Genomic DNA, 13987 nt, shown 5'->3' with positions numbered 1-13987 from the left:
TGTTCTCAACAATGTCTATTAAAAAATGATGCTCAACATCTTAAATATTTAGATACAAATAAAAATCACAAAACCTCACATGTTTACCTAAGCCCTTGCAGAATCCACTGTGAGCTATATTGATTACTCTGGAGCAATGTTGCGTATGGAAATTTTGCAATGATAAAATGTCCCATATCTGCCTTATCCAGTGTAGCAGCCACTAACTACATTTGACAATGGAGTTACTTGAAATGTAGCTAATGTGATTGGCAAATTGAATATTAAAGTTTTATTTAAGTTTGACTTAAATTTCAATATCCATAAGTGGTTAGTGGCTACTGTAATGACAAGCGTTTTTTTTTTCCATTGAACCCCTGTCAAATACTGCCTTTCCAAAATAATACTAAATCAATTTATTGTATAACAATTGTCTCAGAAAATTTAGTAGCTTTAAACAAGTGTTTATTAGCTCACAATTTTCCTGAGTCAGAAATTTGGGAGTAGCTTAGCTAGGTGTTTCTGGTTCAGGGTCTCTTAGGGGACTGACCTCATCTGAAGGCTTGCCTGGGGCAGAAGGATTGACCCTAAAATGGCTTGCTAATACCGTGGTTTACCATGACAAATTCTACTAATGTTGAAGTTTGAACACTAGAGCAGTGCGCCAAGGCAAGCATATTAAGCAGGTTTTATTTAAAAGTAGTAATAACACAGACTTCTCCTGAGGGGTTGAAGGGGGCCATGGCTGATGTTCTAGAATACCAAGAAGTGAGCATGCCCTACATCTTTTATAGACTGAGATCTCTTTTGTTCTCCAGTTCTTCCCCCCTTTATCTATCCTTCCTGCCTATGTGACTAGGCCTGGTTTTGCAGGTGAGATGCATAAAGTGAGGAGTGAATGGGCAGGGGGAGGGCCAAAGTGATTCAGCCAGACAAGGGCCCAGGGGGCATTAATTAGCAGCTCCTTGCCTGTAGTCCTCAATAAGGGCAGGTAAATTTGGTAATCAATGGGCTCCTGAGATCCTTGACATTCCATTCTTCCAGGGGCCTTCTGGGAAACTGAGTGTGAAGAATTCCCCCACTTCAAATCCCAATTCTCACAACCAAATCAGAAAGATTTCAGACATGTCACTCAGAGTTACAGACATGAGTTCATTGAAGGGAGAGGAAAAGGGAAAGGGGACACTTTCAAGGGAGACAGTGGGTTTTTTCAAAGAGGAGAGAGACAGTGCACCTCTTCTACACTCCAGTTTTATTGGGGAACCCAGAGAAGTTTCCAGAGACTCCCACCCAGGTCCACTTCTTGACTTTTGACTGACAGCAGGATGACCTCAGACTTTCAAGTCCCCACTGCCCTGACAACTCTAGGTCACCTTGGCCCATGTTAACAGGTTATAATTGGATTCTATTATGAATTTATGGTTAGGAGGAGTTAGCCTTATCTCCTTGAGTTTGGGGACCTGGTTTGTGAAAAAAAAAGTCTTCCCCTGCAGGGTAACTTGAGTTCCTCTTCTTGCCATTATTTCAGTTCTGCATTTCTCCTGCAGATAACAAGTAGTTTGCTGAGGAATGTGACATCTCCTGTCCAGTTAAGCCAGGCAAGACTGGAGGTAAATTGCTTCTTGGCAAAGAAAGCACGTGGGGGCCAGCAAAGTGAGCCCATTTTATAGAATTGTTCCTTAACCCACCATTTGCATTTGTCTGTCCCTTATCAATGCTAATCCACAACCTTTCTTCATAGGGAGAGAAGAAACGCACATGTGGGTATTTTCTCTGCCATCGTGGACACACAGTGAACTGAGTCAGGATTTGCTGTCTGACACAAAGGCAACCAGCCACAGGTTGGAGGAATCAAAGCAATGACTGGACAGAAAAACTGACCAATGGAAAGATTCACATTTAATAGGTGCAGAGGTGATGTCTGAGTCAGTTTTTGCTGCTATAACAAAATACCATAAACTGGGTAATTTATTTATTTATTTTTGCAGTGCTGGGCATTGAACCCATTTTATAAATTTGCTAATCTCATTCACGAGGGCTCATGACTTAGTCATTCCTAAAAGACCTGCCCCAATACTACTGCATTAGGGATTAAGTTTCCAGATAAATTTTGGAGGTCATATAAACAGTCAAATCAAAACAGGTGGGATATGAACCCATACAGTCTGGTACCAAAGTCTACTCTTCTATCTGCCATATTCTACTATTGTAAAGGAAGTAGTTCCCTGCTCACCATAGGATAATTTCCTAGCATCTTACCCTGACATGTAGGGTTCCCACCGTTCGGCTCACACCAACCTCCACCTAATTCCATGACTCTTACCCAGGCTCTCCTCCCACAGTCCCCCAAGACATGCAGCACTCAGGTTGATATTTCCTCTCTCTCTCTCCCTTTATGCCTCTTGAAACTGAAAAAAACTAACAAAAGGTGGGATCCCAGAGAAAACAGCACACCCAAAGCAGCAGGTGCCCAACTGCCATCGTTTTACACATCTGAATTCTGAGGCTGTAGAATCCAACTTTGATGAACTATGTGATCTTTCAGACTGTTTTATAAGTGTGTATTTAGGCTCTCAGCTGAAGAACAAGGAAAATGAAATTTAGTACCAAGCTGCGTGAGCATGATCTGACTCTTGGATAATTTATTTTTTATGACAGATTCCATTTTCTGCTAGTGGCATGATTACATGGGAACACATTTGTTCACTGAGAACATATTTGTGTCTCTTGCATGGGCTAACTCAGTGGTAGCATTTAATTTCTACAACGTTATTCACTTATCAGACCAAAAAACATGCTCAGAATTACTAAGTTTACTGAAATGTTGTTAAGAGAATCAGTCTTGGGAGGCAAAAGAAACATCAGTACTTAACCTGAGATTGTCTCATTATCTTCAAACTGTGGATATGATTGAGATGATTAGTTTTCTGGATAAATTTAGGTTTGAAGAGGTATGAATATGTGCTTTATCAGAAATTCTATCAGAAATGTTGTGATGCTGTATTGTTTATTGTGTAAGACTGTTGGAAACTAAAATACATACGGAATGAAACTGAGTAGGTGTATGTTAATAAAGAAATGGTGGACTGGATTAGGGAATGTTCCTCAAAAAGGGGCTGTCATATGTCAGGTAGAACTAATTGTTGGATGATAGAATGTAGCCCTAAATCAGATATGTTTAAGAGAAAAAAATTTTTGGAACTCTATACCCCTGATGTTTAAATGTTGTTAAGTGTGGTAGGCAGGGTTCTAAGAATAAGTTTTTTCCTTGTATAAGCCCCTCCCCTTTGGCTGAGAGTGGAATCTGTTAATATGATGACAGATAACCCCAACAACTGTTATGTTATATGGCAAAAATGTGGGTTTAATCTAATCACATGGTATCAGAAAAAGAAAGCTTAAGAATAATAACACAGAACCCTGCTGCCTTTGAAGATGCAGGAGGCTATGTCAAAGAACCAATCAGCCTCTACCCAGGATCTAAGGGTAGTCCCAGGTGAGAGCTAGAAAGGAAATGGAGATGTCAGTCCTACAACCACCAGGTACTGATTTCTGCTAACCACCTGAATGAGCTTGGAAATGAATTCTTCCTAAAAGACTTCGAATAAGATCTCATCCCAGCCAATACTTTTATTTTGATCTTGTGAGACTGAGTAATGAACCCAGTTGAGCCTACTCTGATTTATGACTTACAGAATTATAAACTAACAAATAGTTGCTGTTGTAGGTCACTAAGTATGTGGTTACTTTTACTCAGTTATAGAAAACTAATGCAGTAAGCAATTAAATTTATTTTAAAATCTTTAGTAGGAAATTTAGTACCTATCAGTCCATGAGACAGCGATGTGCAATCCTTGGTATAACAAAGGTGCAATGAGAGGATGCAAATGAAAGGGACCCTGGGCATTTCTCCATCTTCTTATCTAACCACCTATACCACATGCTTCTGATGGTCATCACTGAAAATCAGTCTTGACAAAAATAAATTCAAATTCAATAAATTTGAATTTTTCTTTGATTGACTGAATACACTTTAAGATGCAAACAAAAATTACCCACAGATAGGCGCAGTATACACCTATAATGCCAGTGACTTGAGAGGCTGAGGCAGGAGGATCACAAGTTTAAGGTCAGCCTCAGAGACTTAGTGAGGCCCTAAGTAACTCTGAGACCTTCTCCCAAAATAAAAAAAATAAAAAGGTCTGGGAATGTGTCTCAGTTGGTAAAGCATCCCTGAGTTCAATTCCTGTTACATTAAAAAACAAAAACAAAAAAACAACACAAAGTGACAATGGGCAAAAAAGAAAAACTGATGGAATAGGTAAAAGCATTAATAGAGGTTAACTTATTGGCTTTGAAGATATTTTCTGCCTTTGGTACTTTGAGGTAAATGAGTTAATCAAGAAAAAAGAAATTTTCCTATATTACATTCTTTTCCCTAAAAATTATTTGAGGGTACTTGTTTCTTTAAAACTATACTGCAGCCCTCCACAAATCTGCTTCATTTTTTCATGATTGAGGAGGATCTTTAAAACAGATGGCAAATATTCACATTCCTGACAGTTGCGTAGCTTGTGTGGCCTTTAGTAAAGGCAGGGCAAATTCAGAAATTCCCTGAAATATTGTTCTCCTTTTGTTAAATATGTTTTGGAAAATAATTTCTAGTAACATTGGGAATAAATTTCTTACTAATTCTGGCCCTAATAACAACACCTGGCTAAAGTGATGTTTAAATATCAAAATGATTAATTAGTATTTTCTCTAGTAGTCCTCACAGACTTTCTTTATATATTCAGCATTGTTAATTGAACATGTATTTTGTTCAAGGCACTGCGTTAAAAATAATGCTAAGAAGAAACATGACCAAAAAAGAAAAACAACTAGCAAACTTCTAGTAGCTTACTATATCTTCTTTTTTCCCAGCTACCAACTCCCACTACCACACATACACCAGTTTGAAGACAAAGGATTCTCAAACTCACTCAGTTGCTGGTGGAAGAGTTGGTGAGTGGCATACTGACCATCTCCTTTCACTGCTGGCAGAGACTAGTCTAGAACTGCTAAACTGGATTTGAACGCAGCACATTGAAGAGACCATCCTGCTGTCGTTAGAAGAAATGTGTGCCTGATCAGCTGCATGTCTTACCACTAACATAAGTCACTCCTCCTGTTTTGAAGAGGTTGAAGAAAGAGGTGGTGCTTTCAAGAGTGGGCTAGGGTCCTGAAGAAAATCTGGGAGAAACCCAACAGAATATCTAAGACTGGGTCATTTCTAAAGAAAGTTATTTGGCTCATGGTTCTGGAGGCTGGAATGTTTAAGAGCATGGTGCTGGCATCTTGTGTGGGCTTTCACGCTGCATCATAACATGGCATAGGGCAACCCATGGAAACACAGAGCAAGTTTGCCAGATTAACTTGCTTAGAAAGCTCAATAACTGATGGGTCTATTAATCTAGGAAGTGATTGATCACTTCCAAAGGTCCCATATCCAAAACCCCAAACATTAACATACGAATTTGGGGTTTAAGTTTCAAACACATAAAATTTGGCAGAAAGGTCAAACAATAACATTTGGCTAATAGCCTTTATATGGGATTTTTACAAGTGCAACATGCTTGGGTCCTGGGGCCCTTCACCTTTACCCCTTCTTTCCAGAATTCCTAGGCCATTCTTTGTACAAGCCCTCTGCTCTTTAGGGTACAGAAGGAAAAAAGTTCTTCCATGGTGCTTTTCTGGTAAAATTCTATTCCCCTGTAGCCCAAGACCAAAATGTTTCCCTTTCATTAGCACTTATTATGTCTTTAAATTCAAATGTTTACTTTATAATTATTATAAAATGATATATTTTCAATAAATAAAATGTGTTCTCTTGAGAGGTCACAGGTATTTATTAAAATCTGGAAATACTAAAGTTTATGTTAAAACAAAACCAATGCTGTTGTTTCCTTTAGAATTTTCCAATTTGTGTCCCATACATATTAAATAAGGCATGCATTTAACTAAATTATTGCCCTTTGATTGCACAGTAACATTGACTCTGAGATTCCAGAAAGGTTTTCTTAGGTTTAGAACCCATGTTCTATATGAAAAGTAAGATCAAGTTATTTTTGTATGCCTTTTAAACATTGGTTATCTACTGTATAGATAGAGCTCTATGACCTTGTTAACATGTCATGTCATTCTAGAAGTTATTAGTTATGATTTTTTGGCCATTGATTTTTTTTTTTCTAAATTAACTCTATAGTTAATTTCCCAATAAAGGATAATGATGTAAAAATGCTTGCAGTGTTTACTTTCAAATTCCTATTTTATTCTTGCCTTACGGATGTTGTGAGATCTGCAACTTGACCTTTCTTTGGAATTAATGGTGACACAGTAACTGTAGGTCGGATTCTAGCAGTATCAATATTTGCTTGGCTGGAGAAATGTTTTCTTCTGTTTGCATATGATCTATTTTCTAGTTCTCTGGAGGTCTTGCATATCCTCTGCAATTCATTCAGTGAAGAGGAAATTTCCAGAGCAGACTGAAAATCCATGGTGTCCTATATGAGTAATGCGGGAGTCCGCTCTCATGTAGTTAAGGCACCAGCTGGTCACCCAAAAACTTTCTGCCATTATTGTTCCAAGCTAATGGCATAGAGGCATTTTATCTTTAGGCTGACAGTTAAGATAATGTTAATATCAACTATAATTTTATTTGATGGGAAAATTAATTCATTTTATTTAATTCCTAACAATTATGTATTGGTGATATTAATAATTTCAATTTTCTGAGTGCACACTCGGCATGACAGACATCTTTTTCTCAAGTTAATAAATTCTCAGTTGATGCTGAAAAACACAAACAACTAAAGGGCATTTCAAAGGAAAGAAAAGGCTAATTATTGTGTTGCATTCACAGAGGAACTACTTACAGTCTATTCTCTATAGTTACCTTGTGGCTTCTGCAGGCTGATTTCTATATTTCTAGTAGCAGATATTTAAAAACCTATACAGTCCAGGAAATGTTTCTGATTTTGTAAAGAAATAACCACTAAATTTTAAAGCATTAAAAAAAACCTCTTTAATATACAAGAAAAATTTCTTTGAAGAAGTAACTTTACAGGTTTTAGGATTTGTAGTAAGCAAGACTCACAATGAGAATATTGCTTGGCAAAGAGAAAATGTGGCCAATGAGGTAGATAGTCCTGAGGCTTATTTTTATCCAGATCAAGAAAAGAACTACTTTAGTCTGTTTCTTCTTTCTCATATTTAGCCTACCTGTTCATTTCACATGCAGATTTTCTTCTCTTGTTCAGTTATTCTCAACCTCTTAAGACCTTTTTTCCTTTGTATTTATGTATGTTAAGATCATTAGTATCTCTGCAGTGAAATTCAGATTGTGCTCTGGGAATCACCTTACTCTTTAACGTATCTTTGGGTGGTTATGCTTTATGCTATCTTCTCCCCCATTTTAATCTAGAGATGAGGATCATTCTATGTCATGCAAAAGGACAATTTGAGTTTCCTTTATTTTCCAAGTGTAGGATGAACAGCTGCTAAGGTTAACTTTTTTTGTCTCCACAAAATGCATATGCCAAATACTTGTCCTGCTCCAATGTGAAAGTATTAAGGAGTGAGGTGTTTGGTAGATGATTACGTCACAAGGGTAGAACCCTCCTGAATGGGATTGGGGTCCTGCTAAGTGAGATCCCAGAGAGTCCCTCTTCAGTCAGTGTGAGAATGCAACAAGAAAAGAGTCATCCATAAGTAAGTGGATCCTCTCTAGATACTAAATCTGCCTTGGACTTCCCAGGCTCTGAAACATTTCTGTTGTTCATAAGGTATCCAGCATATGGTATTTGTTATAGTAGCTCAGATGAACTAAGAAAGGAGAAAACCTTTTGTCCTGTTATAGTATAAGATATAGATGATACAGATAAAGAGAGAGATGATTGATGCAGAATTTTGAGCTAAAAAAGGGTAAACACATTTATTGAGGGGTTCATGCTTTTTCACCCAATGTTTGAAGTGAAAGAAAATGTTAGAAAAGACAGACCAGGGTGATTGAAGATTAAACATTGAAGATAAAGAAGAGAACTGAGTCATTGAAGTAGATAAAATGAACTATTGTGAACCAGTGCTAGATGTGAAGGGAAACCTAGTATGAGCCTCGAAATTAAGCAAATTGCAAGCCAGGTATGGTGGCGCATGCTTGTATTCCCAGTGGCTCAGGAGTCTGCGGCAGGAGGATCAAGAGTTCAAGCCAGTCTCAGTAATTGAGCAAGGCCCTAAGCAACTCAGTGAGATCCTCTCTCTGAATAAAATACAAAAAGAACTGGGGATGGGGCTCAGTGACTGTGTACCCCTGGGTTCAATCCCCAGTATCCAAAAATTAAAATAAATAAGCAAACTGGAAAAGTTTCAATTCGAAACCCCTGGCATTTGCACCTGGGCAGAGGTTGTTATGATGTGAGAAAACTTCCAAATGTGGCTAGAATTGTTCTATTTTATTCAGTAGCAGCCACTAGGCACATACAACTTTTTAGTCCTTGATGCCACAGCAATTTAAGAACTCAGTATTTAGCTTTATTTAGTGGTAATTACCAAACTTTAAATTTAAAGCTGATACTCACTTTAAGAACACTTAGAATAACTTATTTCAATCTTCTTTTTCAGCTGTAAATTTTTTGAATTCCAAATAGAGATCAAGTTGGTCTGATGAAAATTTGACATTAAAATTGAGATGTGCTGTAAGCATAAATAACAAGTGGAATTTCAAAAATTTTGTACAAAAAAATGTAAAATGTAAAAAACCTTATTAAGATAGCTTGATTTTGTCAAAATAATATTTTTATGCATTTACATATTGATATTTGAGAATAAAACACATTATTATAATTAATTTTATCTGTTATTTTTATTAATGTGGCTACTAGAAAATTTTAAATTACATATGTGGCTTTTATATCTCTTCTGAGAGTACAGTGCTAATCTGAAGTACCTGAAGTTTCACAAGTGAGCAGAGTACAGGTGAATTTCCCTCTCTTGAGAAACCCCAGATGTGGGAAGACTTTCCTTTACCTTCTAGGAATTGGAGGCTGAAATGGAGGACAAATCTCCAACCACTGTGAGTCTGACTCTGGCTGTTCATGGTTCTTGCCTCAGAAATTCAACCAAAACCAGAATTCTCTAAAATTACTGGAAAGAGAACACCCAGTCCGAATCATGGAGCAAACCAAGAAAGTGCTGAATTAGAGAATATATGTAACTTAGCAGGAAAGTCATTGACCTGGGAACCAGAGAGCCCACCCTCAAAGAGTTGTCAATGTTTGGGAAATAACTCAGAAGCTCCTTGGTAAAACAAACTTATATACAGTTGCCTCTAGTCAACCTGTCAAGTTAGCACCAACCTAGACTAAACACCACTATGGAAGACACAAATAAGCACTCAAGTGTTCATGGATGGGCTATGGCTAGATTTTTAGACTTGACTTTCTAAAAATCTCTACACAGTGGAGATATCTGATAGATACATACTTGTATCACAATGTGTACAACCACTGCAATTACTTTGGGCTTAATTATTATCAGTCATCATCTAAAGATACAAAATCTTTAAGAGCACAGATGATGGTCAGTCAATCTTTCCAGGAAGAATCACAAAACATGACAAGGACACAGATATTCTGATTCCTAATGACTTTCCACTTATACTCCCTTATAAGTTTTACATTAAATGTACATAAACACATTTGGCAAATTGAAAACTAAAAACCAAGTGAATTATAAATATCTGCACAACATCCTCAAGTTTTATTTCTAGTCTTCTCTCTTTGGTGGAGCTGTTTCTTATGGGGAATCATCTCAAAGTGAAATTCATATCTTCACTTCTCATTTCCCTGCTAAATATTCTTATTTTGATCTTTCCAGTTGCCACCTGCCTTCTAGACTCTAGCATTCCATTTCCAACTGCTTGGTGTATTTTCTTTGTTCCCAGGAAACCTCACACATTTAAATTGCACTATATATAGCTAAGGCATCTGAAGAAGACTTGAAGAGGAGGAAGGAAAAAAAAAACAAAAAAACCTCAATAGAAAGTATAGAGCACATCATATCTGAAAGGGAGAAAAACTCCCAACCGCGAGGCAGTACTTTGTCTTTACTGCATGACACAAACGCATTCTTAGGTGATCTGCTTCTTTCTCTGTTCACACTTAGCTGTCTGATTAGTAATCTGGTTTCCTAGGAAGTGCCACACCCATAAGTGGCTCTTCTCAAATTTCATGCAATTGTTTAATTTATGGTGAAGCTCATTTGCTGTCTCCATACTCAGTCATATTTTTATCCAATATGTATTTATTAAGGAACTAAACTCAACTCTGAAAGTGCAACATGAAAAGTGGGACATCTCTAGAAAATCAAATAATTCCGATTCTTGACCTAGTCTGAGGGATCAGAAAGCTTTGTTTAAGGCATTAAATGTTTGAAACATTGTTTGAGAACGTGTAAAGGTCTTGGTTAAGAGCAAGTAAATTACTGTTGAAAAAATATATTGTTCCAAATCTGGTCTAGACAGAATGTTATTGCTTGATGTAATTTGTGGTCACCTTTGAACAATCAGACTTCTGAGAAAACATTAAGCAATTTTCAATAATAATTTCATTATAAGACTAATATTTGCCTGGGGAACCAGTCACTCCCACATTTACCTGAGAGTCAAGAATCTGAAGATTTTAAATAATCTTTTCTGTTTCATTTCATCTGCATTTTCTATAAATGTTTCTGCTAGGAAGAAACCCTTAAATTGGTTTCCTAGAAGTTTTACATTACAGTGAGATCATAGCAAAACTTTGACCCGTGCTTCTAGCTATATTGTCTAGAAAGTTATCTTTGTTCTTGAGTTGATAATTACTACTAGGTTCTACAGTAAGACTAACGTCACAGAGAACAGAATCAAATTGGGGTGGTGGACATGGAAAAAAAGGAAATCCAGGGCACAAAAGATGCAGATTAAGCAAGGGATTGATATTTGAGTCTTATAAAAACAAAATTCAAGAGAGATGAGGGAGATGATCACATTTACGTTTTATAAAGATCAGTCTTTTTCCAATAGTACTACCAACAGAAATGGAGATATCAAGCAACCTAAGCAACATAATTAATTTAAAAATTTTTAGTCACCACACTGAAAAAGTGAAAAGAATCAGGTAAATTCATTTTAACACTATAGTTAATATACATCAATATATTGAGAATATTATCATTTTAATATGTAATCAATTACTCAGTTGACGAACTTCAACTCTACTATGCCATTACAGAATGATGAGGTCAAAGGTTAAAAGTTTCAATAAAGGGAAGTTTTATTGACTTTTTTTTACAATTTTATGGAAAATAAACAACTTGAGAACTTTCATTTTCCTCTAAGATTCTACTTTAGAATGTTATACTTAATTTCTACAAACATGGATGAACTCCTGGGTAATACATACTTATCCTGGTAATGTAAACCTCATATGAAGAAGAGATCTTCTAATGATTACTGATCCAAATTATTTTCACTAAATTAAGAAATAATATCAAGTTCAGTTATGTAATATTGTACCTATTAATCATTGCCCCCCCAACAGCAAAACAAAATACATTTGGAGCTTCTTTTTAAACATCTTCCTTCAATAGACATTTTTAAGGCAGCCTATTTTTTTTTTTTATAAAAATAATGCTATTATTTTTAGAAAGCGAAGGTCCAAAAGCTTGAAGTAAAGGTACTAAGGTACTTGGATTGATTCACATTCACACATAATTCATTGGTATTATTAATTCTAGTGTCTGAGAAGACATTCTGTGGCAACTCTCCTGACTCTTCCCTGGAATTCTCACTAGCCCTCCTTACTCTAGAGAACACAGGTACCCATTGAACTGAGAAAGGAAGGGAACAGTGATCCTGCTACTAACTCAAATCCTGTGGTCTCATGGACTGTGTCTCAATGCCTCTGATTCTAAGAAAGTTGCCTGACATATATAAAATGTATGATAAACTTTTGTTGAATAGTAACAATAGCTAGCTAACACTTGTGAAGCATTAAGATGTGACAGATACTTTTCTGAGTGCTTTACATATTTAAAATAAATCTAGTCTTGAAAACAATCTTACAAGTAGATACTATAATAATACAGTTGAGTAAATTGAGCAAGACTGGATATGATGCTAATATTACATTGAATATACTTATAAATTGAATCCTGAAAATATTTCTATACTACTGGCATTATTAATATAATTTTAAGTTTTAATATAATGCCAATGTTAAATAAGCAGTTAACATTTATTGAAAGTTTCCTGAGTGATAGGCATTGTTTAAAGGGCTTTACAGATCTACACTCAATCTTCCAACAAACCCTACAAATTAGTACTATTACTATGTCCATTTTATCAATAAGAAAATTGAAATTAAAGATAGTCTTTAAGAAAGAAAAAAAAATCATGGTGCTATGGGCACAGCTTTATAGTAGAACATGGTTTGTCATACAGAAGCCCTGGGCTCAATCCCTAGCACCAAAAAAAAAGAAAAGTACTATTTTAAATTAAGTTAAATTCTTTTACACATTGTTTTAAAAATATTCAAAAATAGAATATAGGATAACTATTTCATAAATATTATTTTATAATTACATGGTTGTAAGTCAGCTACAATTGATGAAGGGCTAGGCAATGTTCAAGGTATTTGCATGTAATTACCCATTTGATTCTCACAGTGATCTGTGAGATGTTGCTACTATTATTACCATCATTTCATAGGTGAGGAAACTGAGGCACAGAGTTTGAGCAAATTTTCTAAGGTCACAGAGAGAACAATGCTGGAATTCACACTTACGCAGCCTCACGTGGCATTTATCAGAATCATATTTAAGTTTGTTTTCTTTTCAATTCCTGGGGATTGAATGCAGGGCCTTGTGCAAGGAAAGTTCCACCACTGAGTTACATCCCTAGCCCTAAATCTGCAGTTGTTTATCTGAATGAGATAAATTATAGAAACTTCCTGTATCTCTCAAACTGGGTGAAAGAACAAACACACCAATTGTAAATCATTACAGATGAATGATCCATTTTAAATAATACCTTTTTTTTTCCCTGCTCTAAAACTGTTCTAATGCAAAAAAATTTTCTTGCTTATACCATCCAAATATACATTCCAATTGCTGGGGTTAAAGAAAATTACTCTGAAATAAATTATAATTTTTAAAGAAGACTCCCTTTCATTTTGAAATATGCTCTTAAAAAATAAGCAAAAACACAAAAAATTAGTTTGCTTTAAAATCATCTTTAAAGCTAAACGGTCAAAAGAGAATGGAATAAAAACAAAGAAACATTTAATAAGTTGATTTAACTTAGTTAATATCAACATTTTATTTTATATCAATTCTTATTTTATCATCAGGCATATAGGAAGACTATTAAGAATTTTCTAAAAATATTCACTGAATAAATAACTTTCATTTTAACAGATATACCTATTGTGTTTGTTTACTTAAAAGTTTTGGGCTGTTCCTATGATGTATGTAGAATATAAATTCACAAGCATTCCTAATGTTAACAGTGCATGTTCATAGTTCAAGCAACATTTTAAAGCTCGACACTTCATTGTGCATAATTACCCAATTTTTCTGCATATATAGACACCACACCTTGTTGTCAATAAATAATTCCACTTTAATGGCAAAGTAATAATTTAGACAGATACAGGGTGCACATTTGCAAAAAAATATATGCAAGCTGGTTTACAAGCTAGAGGAACAATAAACCAATAGAAAATACATCATCCAGTTAAGTCCATTGACACCAAGTACTTATTGTTGGGGCTTTACAAAGACTACAAAACTTTTCAGATGATTTATTTCACTGTTTCTGCCTATTTACATGATATGTTACATCAAAATGTACAAAATATAAAATGTATACAGACAAATGTTTCACAAACTAGTTTAAGTTGTAAACTAGGTGGACCTACTGGCATGTATTGCAGGA

Source organism: Sciurus carolinensis, chromosome 4 (assembly GCF_902686445.1).
Source record: "Sciurus carolinensis chromosome 4, mSciCar1.2, whole genome shotgun sequence".
In the NCBI taxonomy this organism is placed as follows: Eukaryota; Metazoa; Chordata; class Mammalia; order Rodentia; family Sciuridae; genus Sciurus; species Sciurus carolinensis.
Note: the sequence above shows the minus strand (reverse complement) of the source record.